Below are 8,648 nucleotides of genomic sequence, written 5' to 3' on the forward strand. Positions count from 1 at the left end.
AGGAGCAGCAAAAGAGATGCACTGGCCCACATCTTTAGTTGTTTTATCCTCATCAAACCTGGTGTCAAACAGACCCGGGGTGTCAATGACAGCAACCTGTTGCCCACCCACCACAGCTCTGCCCTTAGCACAGTCTACAGTCATAGACTTTGGACTGAACTTTGACACAAAGCACTCTCGTCCCAGGATGTTGTTTCCAGTGGCACTCTTCCCAGTTCCAGTCTTCCCCACCATCACTATCCTCACCTCCTCCTCATTTGTTATGGTGTATCCTGTGTAGAACAACGAGTGACAATGAATACAAACCTACGGAAGCCCTAAACGGCCATCCATTCAAATATTTTTTTACTCTGTTTTCCCGTGATAACGAGATCATTTTCTCGTGATCAAGAGATAACAAACCAGTAGTTTAACACGGGGTCGGCAGGAACATTTTCCAGTTTCTCATGAAAAGGTAAAGGAAATTTGTGCACCTCTCATTCAGGAGAATCCATTTAACAATACACATTTTCTGACGACAAAACATAGATTTTGAAATGAAACATGTATAATGACTCCTGCCTATCAGGTGATTAACCTCACCACAAATCCACACACGTTAATTTCAGCGCCTCTGATTCAGGTGGAGCAGAGAGGACAGACACAGAGCTAAATAATAACAATAATCTCCCAGTAAAGTAAAATTTTCGGCCTTTTTTTGTTTGTTTTTTAAAAGATCCGGGGATGCCCAGGGCTCACGTGCAATAGTGCAATAACATGTGGTTTGCAAACACTTCAGACAAATAAGGTGCTTTTTACCAGCAGTATTCCCTTTACACAGTAGCAATAAAATATTTCTTGTAAATCTCAAGTTAAACATTAATGTAATCAAATCAAATATAAAACCAAAGCTCTTTATCACTGCCAGGGCTTTATGTTTTATTTAGCGTATTAAAACAAATTACCATCAGAGTCCAGTTTTCTTGGGGTTTTTTTCTGAACAGGTATCAGCAGGTAGGCTATCTATCAGCAGAAACACTATGTTCAGTAGGGTTGAGGTGATGTCTGCATTGTAACGATGGCATGGGGGGGGGCAGAGGTCGTCTTATGCGGTGGATGTTTTACACAGACCAGGTAATGTAAAGCAGCATTGAACACAGGGTGCAGGTGTTGGTTTCGGCTGTTTGAGTTGTTTGATAGGCTGCGTCATTAATAAGCAAGCGGCTCTCCTGCTGCCGTGACAATATGGTAAAAAGATGACAGGGTAGTCTGTTGAAGCCTGTATGTGTATTCACAGCCAGTGAGGACTTACAAAATAATAATAATTTAAAAACCTGCGTTAACGTGCGATAAAATAGCCTAAATGTCGGCGTTAATTAGCTAATTATTGCGTTAACGCGAAATCAACGCGTTAACGTGCCCATCCGTATAAGAACTATGATAGGCCTACAAAGTGAAAGTAAATTTTAAAAATTAACCTTTTCCTTTTACAAAATAACAAGGTTGATAATATAACCATTTGTTTCTTTTGTCAGATTATCATCTTGGAAGTTAAGTTAAGTAAGACATTGAAATAATTAATGTCTTTGCAGTTCTACCCTGTATAAATCTATAGAAGTATTTATCATTAGGAGATATACAGTAGGCTAGTACTTTATCACCATAAACTAACTGCACTTTAAAACATGGATACAGTATCATAACTTACCTGAGTTGCTGGTCATCCTTGGGTTGTGGTTGCTGGTCTTGTTTGAGTTAAAGAGTTAAAGCAGCTGCAGCTGAAATGAAAACACAGTTCAGAGTGTCTGCTGCCTTTTTAAAGTGGCCCAAAACACACCCACAAAAAAGGTGCGCAACATAATGAAAGTGAAACTAAAAGCTTGATGTGTTTGTTTCGGTCAGAGGGATATTTTGAGAATATCAGGGGTTTTCCTGGCTCGAAATGAGGCGCAGGCAGGGACGTGCACAGACATTTTGGTGGGCAGGGGCTTAAGTGAAAACAGGGCACTTCTCAAATTATTTACAAATGAAAATTTAAACAAAACATTAAATATATTAACACAACTCTGACTTCCTTCAAATATATTTTAATTCCCTCACAGTCACACAATTGTTTACTACTTTAATACTCAAGATTTTTTACTTTTCTACAAAATAATCAGTTCACACAGAGACCACAACTTCTTCATATTCACTAGGTTTATCACAGGAGCAGGCAACAGCAAAGGAAGCTATGCCACAATGTCCATGTTTTCTATGCTACTAGTATATATTTGGAATAAATGACCAACAAGGAGAGGGACATAATTGTATTAATAATTTTTTAAATAATTTTGGAGTTATTGAAATAGCCTATATTACACTATAAAAAATCAACAGAAATCTTCACACTAAACTGTGGCATTGGGCTGCAGGCATGATTAAAATAAATGTTATTTATATACTTTTACTTTTTGTAAGATGAGGATCACCAAAACTATGAAGTCACTGTTTAAGGCAGGACACTTCAGGTCAATTTTGAGACTTTGGTCTGTTTTTCTTCCATGTTTTCTATTACTCTAATGGAAGAAAAACTTCAAGAATTCACCTTTAGATGGTGTTTGTTTTAAGCCTTCTAACCTCTGTCTGTTAGATTTCTTCTAAATTAACCAAAACAAGCTAATCTGCATGTTTACATAGAATATTTCAGAGGAAAAAATTTGTGATGTAAGTCATTAACTGGGGACGTTCTGTGGTGATAAGCTTTAGTTATTTTCTTTATCCCATTCACCTGCAGTGACTTGTCAAATGTGTGCAAATTAGTGCATTTTAATTAGTTTGCACCTAATTTGCATATCAATGTGGCGATTGTGATTACGTTATTAGATACAACGTCTCATTTTCTGGCCTGATATTTTTATTTCTGCACGTGGCTGGGCGCAGGTCCTGATTATGCGCGTGCATGTGTACTGGACCTTCAACTGGCCCAAGCAAAAACCTTTTACAGGCAACATAACGTAGAACATAAGAGTTCTAATGACATGATTGAAGAAGCTTTGTTAGCTTTGCCACAGCAGTAACGACAGTTTGCTGTGTGTTTGTCTGCTGTAACTTTATACGTAAGATTGTAGGCTATTTGTTTGCAAACCTAAAAATACGCGTTTTGCTGTTGATTCATAAGATGAAATGCTATTAACCATTGAAATGGAAATATGTCCTTTAGTGAGTCTTCTGAAATGAAGAGTACAATCCAGACATTTTTTAAGGGTTTTATTCTTTGGAAAGGGTCACATAGACATATGAGGCCTTTCTGAAAGTAGACCCTCGCCACTTCCACTCCGACACGGAGTGAACTCTAGTCGAAGTCACCCTCCAGGCCAACTCCAGCTCCCTAACCCGCGTAGGGTTTAAATACAGCAACAACTGTATTAACCCTCTCTGGATCTGATGTTACCGCTGCACTCACTGCTATAATACGCGTATCAAATAAACAACAGTGGTATTAAGATTCAGGATTGATGTTGAGGAAGTGTTTTTTTGCAATAACGAAACTGAAAGCATTTCTCATTCATTTTGTGTTCGTGTCGAATATTTCTTTAAGAACATGACTTTATATATTTACAAAAAATAAATATTATATTCTTTTAATGAAAAGATTGATATTCATTGTAAAGAAAAGCCTATATATTTGAACCTCTTTAACTTAACCTATATGAAAAATGTTACATTCACAAATACAACATTTCAATATAAATCATATGGGCTACTTTGTTAACCTGTGAATGGTGACGTGACAATGTTAGTGTAGTTAACACGTTAACCGGCGAAGTCACACGGAACACAAATTGAAAGCAAGGTCCCCCATCGTGCAGCAAAGGGTGTTACACACCTTCAACAAGCCAGCATCGGTGCTCACTCTGCATTTGAGGGTTAAACAACCCACTACCACTCCGCCCTCATTGGTGGTTCATGGAGTGTGATCATTTGAATAGATACGCATTTATCAATAGCTCCTACAATCAGACCTCTGGCACATGGAGTAATGCAACATCCACAGAGAGCTGACAGCGCTACAGCAACCATTACACCGGCTAGCATGGGCATCACTAAGGCCTTTTATTTAGCAAACACAGAATCAGACCAGTCGAACATGTTAGTGTCCACTTCAGAGTTCTCTGCAAGTTCTTCTCGTAGGGAACGCAGTCCTTCCAGCACTCGGCTCACCGAACCATCTGGAGCTGTATTGTTGGGCACAAATGTACAACAGGAGTTATTAAACATTAGCCAAGCATCCCAGCCTCTTTGGGTGCTTCTCTTGTCTCCAACACTGCTATTTGATATTTTTTGAGATTGATATTTGTGTGTACTTCACTGTGGTGTTCTATTGTGGTGGCTTTTGTGCGTGATGCTGGTGATCTAAGAACTGCAACAGAGGCACTGTTAATGCTACTGCAATGGCAGCAAACATCTGTGTTGTTCCCCGTAGGTCACACATGCATGGGTGTCTGACTGGGTGCCATGGATGTCTCCTTCCAGAGACAAACACATGTATGCGAGCCCACAGCTCCACTCCTGCTGCACCCAAACACCGCCATCTGGCCCACTGGTCGGTAGCCTCACACGCTGGCCTCTCAAGACCAGCCACATAGACCCCTTCCTGTACTCTCCTTGCTCTCTTATCCTCCAGGTACTGTGTAGCATCTCCGGCTGAATGATGGTCTACGCTTTTACTGATGGTTCACAATGGCTTTATTAAGGGGGAAATAGGACGATCCTGTAGCTCCATAAACCTGAATACACCATAAACACACCGTAAGAACTACGAAAGAAAATAAATATAACAGTATTACTCTCCTTTTATATTCCAATCATGAAATATCACCTTTTTTTAACCTGTTAGCTTAGTGACAACCTCTGATAAGAGTGCTATAAGTAATAAACTTCATAATGAAATATTTAACACTATTTTATGTCACATAAACCTTGCAGCTTAAACCTTATTCACCTGTATGTTGCAGTTACTGTAAAACACACATATGCTGCGTTTCTTTACACTGTACTACCAAGCAAACTCTACCGGGATAATTGCCCTTTAAGACCAAAAGAATTGCCTTCATTGAGGTAAAATAGCACACAATAGCATATCTTGTTAGCTTAAACACAATAGTATAAAGCTCTACAAAATGATGAAAAGGCACCACCAATGGGTCTAAACATTAAACAGCACATGAAACAAAATTATAACAAACCTTGTGCCCTTATCAGCTGGGTGCTAACAAAAAAGATTGATTGCCGTTCACATTTTCTCACTAAGCAGAAAAATTTTCTTCATGTTTTTACGGCAGCTGGCATCCATTGAGTTGCATTACTGCCACCTTCAGGCTTTTATTTACCCTTTGCTTTCATTCATACTAAATCTAATCCAGTCGCCCTCACAAAACCAAATATCCATTTCCTACCCTCCACACTCTCTCCATACTCCAATAAGCTTTTTACTTATCATTTCTTGTCTTTCCTCAGTAAATTTCCTGCATGTTGTAAGAATATGTTCTACTGTTTCACCCTCCTGACATTGTTCACACATTCCTGGAGGATGTTTTCCTGTAATTAAAAGTGTGCTGTTAAGATTGCTATGCCCAATTCTCAGCCTACTTATTATCACCTGCTCTTTCCTCCCCTGCTTCTTGATATACCTACTTTACTTTGGATTTCGTGTAAATGTCTCCCTTTTATTGCATTATCCCAGCTCTGTTGCCATTGTTGATTTACACTTTGACACTATGCCTTTCCCCTCTGACTTTGATGTTGACTTCAACATCACCTTTTTCAACTGCTTCTTTTGCCACCTTATCTGCTTTCTCATTTCCCTGAATTCCCGAGTTTGCAGGGATCCACAGAAATATGACAGTTTTGTATTTCAGCAATGCTACATCCGCTCCCCACTCCAATCCTGCAAGACACCTCATGACATTTATAGCTTTTTTACACTTAACTACATATCTAATATGGTCCCTCCATGTTAATCTCACATAAAAAATATAATACTTTCAACTCTCTCTAAATTATTTCCATACAATTTCAAATACCATTGACTTTTCTTGTGAAGAACATAAATTTCCCCCAAAGTCCCCATTTTGTTCCCCACTTTTCGACCATCTTGCATTTTCTTAGCTACATATTCCACATTTCCCTCTTTTCCACAATGCTCCATCGTCTGCAAACAATGATCTCCCCATATCAGCTGGAATGTTTACAAATAGCAGTTCAAGATAAAAGCCCTGACATTAAAATTTAAGATAACGGGCCAAAAAATGATCTAATTTCAGAAGATAACATATTATATGTATAAGCATATAAAACAACCAGTATTTCAAAGATGCTGAGATTAATAAAGCTCATTTACATACTGACTGGGGAATCAGGTGCAGCTGCTGCCCATAGTTGTATCCACAAGGCAGGAGGGGGAAGGGCAGTACCTGGAGAACTACAAGAGAAAGACACACCAAAACAAAACACAGGACCCACGGCTCTAGGGCCTTAACAGCGTCACTTAAATCAGCAGTGGTGAGACCAGAGGCCTGTTTCAGAAAGCGGGTTTAGTGAAAACTCTGAGTAAGTTGAGCCTGAGATGAAGGAAGCTCTGGGTTTTCGGTGTCAGAGAGCGAGATCAGATAAACTCTAGGTTTGTAACCCCGGACACTTACGCTGTGAACCTGACCTGCTCGGGAGGAGGTTTACTTCAGCTAACCCTGAGTTTCTCTCTGACTCCTCCCCTCCTGCGGAGCTTGAAGCGGCTGTCTGATATTTCCTCATTCAGACTGTGAATAGAGAGAGAGAGAGAGAGAGACATGGAAAGAGAGAGAGGGGAGGGAGGCAGCCCACACAATATACACACAGAGGTACAGACAGTAAAGGTGATGTTGCTATTGACTAAATGAAAAATGTATAGATATTTACAGTAGTGTTAATGATAATAATCGTAATGTTAATGATTATATTAACAATAGGACTAGTAACAATAGTTGTATCAGATTTTAACCGTCTTTTTAATTTTTAAAGCAGTGTGGAAAGTCTGTTTTTATCTCTGGTTACAGGTGGTCGCGGTGCTGGCCGCTTCAGTAGACTCCTTGGCCTCCACGACTGGCTCCAGTCCGCCTGCATGGCTCATCGTGTGTGTTATGTGGATAATTTTAATATTTTCTGGCAAAGAATGTCTCTTTTTAAGACAGACGGACTTCACCCAAACAAACGGGGCTCAGAAATGTTAGCTGCTCACATACAGCATGTGGTGCGGTCCACACATGACTTACGTGAATGACTAATCATTCATGCAGCACACCTGGACGCACCACCGCTCACTGAACAGATCTCTGCCTCACTGCCACAAACAACTGTCTCCACCTGCTGGCATGTAAAACGATCTGCTCCCAGCGCTGTTCCACAGACTTCTATTCCTGTCATCATCACACATAGACCAGTAAACCGAAACGTGCACATCCCACACAGAAATATTAGTAATCTCTTAAGGATTAGGACAACTGCACCAACTCCAGCACCCAGAACAAACTCATTTAAAATGGCTCTCTTCAATGTGAGATCACTTTCAAGTAAGACTTTTATCTTAAATGATTTTATCTTGTCTGCAAATCTAGATTTTATGTTTTTAACTGAATCCTGGTTGCAAATGAATGACTATAGCCAGCTAGCTGAACTGTTTCTGCCTCAATATGATTGTTTTAGTCAACCGAGGGTCAGTGGTCGTGGTGGTGGGCTAGTGAGCGTGTATAGGAAGAATTTTAAATGTCATCAAGTACGCTGTGATGAATTTAACTCCTTTGAAGTTCTCACTCTTAAAGTTAGAGGGCTGCAACCTATCATATTTGTTATAATTAACTGCCTGGAGGATTTTTATCAGAACTTCCTGAATTTTTATCTACTCTGGTTTTAAATTATGACAGAATTGTTCTTTGTGGCGATTTTAATATTCATGTTGATGACCCCAACAATGTTAATGCAACTAACTTTTTAAATATGGCCACTTCTTTTAACTTCAAACAACATGGCAAAGGACAAACACATAACCGTGGTCATACACTGGACTTGGTTTTTACCCTGGGTGTCAGCATTTCCTCTGTGGAATTAGTGGACATGACCATATCTGACCACAGATGTATTGTTTTTAGCTGCGATTCGCCTGTTACTCATGCCGCCTCACCAAGCTCCGTGTGTTCTCTTATCTTTAATGAACAAAGTGTTTCAAAGTTTTGCACATTCTTTCAGAGCCAAAGCCAACACCTGTCTGATTCCAACACCAACAATCTGGTCGATCACTTCAATCATATCTGCTTGTCATCACTAAATATTACTGCTCCTCTAAAGGTAAGGCCTACGTCTAAAGCTAGTAAGCAACCCTGGATAAATGACAGCATTCGCAGCCTAAAAAGGGAATGCAGGAAAGCAGAGCGCAGATGGAAAAAATCCAATCTCCAAGTCCATTACCTCAGTCTGAAGGATTTATTAATTAACTACAATAAAATGGTTAAGGATGCGAGAACACACTATTTTTCTGAACTCATTACTACACATAAACACAATCCCAGGTTTCTGTTTAAGACTGTGGATCAGCTGGTAAACCCAACCCCTCCTTGTGCCTCAGCTGGAAGTAATGATGACTGAATTGTTTTTATCTT

The 8,648-nt window shown here is 39.7% G+C and overlaps 1 pseudogene; it reads right to left on the minus strand.

The window, feature by feature from the left end:
* The window catches only part of LOC123967403, a 27,423-nt pseudogene that overhangs the window by 12,663 nt on the left and 6,112 nt on the right, over positions 1 to 8,648 (minus strand).

Source organism: Micropterus dolomieu, linkage group LG02 (genome assembly GCF_021292245.1).
Source record: "Micropterus dolomieu isolate WLL.071019.BEF.003 ecotype Adirondacks linkage group LG02, ASM2129224v1, whole genome shotgun sequence".
Lineage (NCBI taxonomy): Eukaryota > Metazoa > Chordata > Actinopteri > Centrarchiformes > Centrarchidae > Micropterus > Micropterus dolomieu.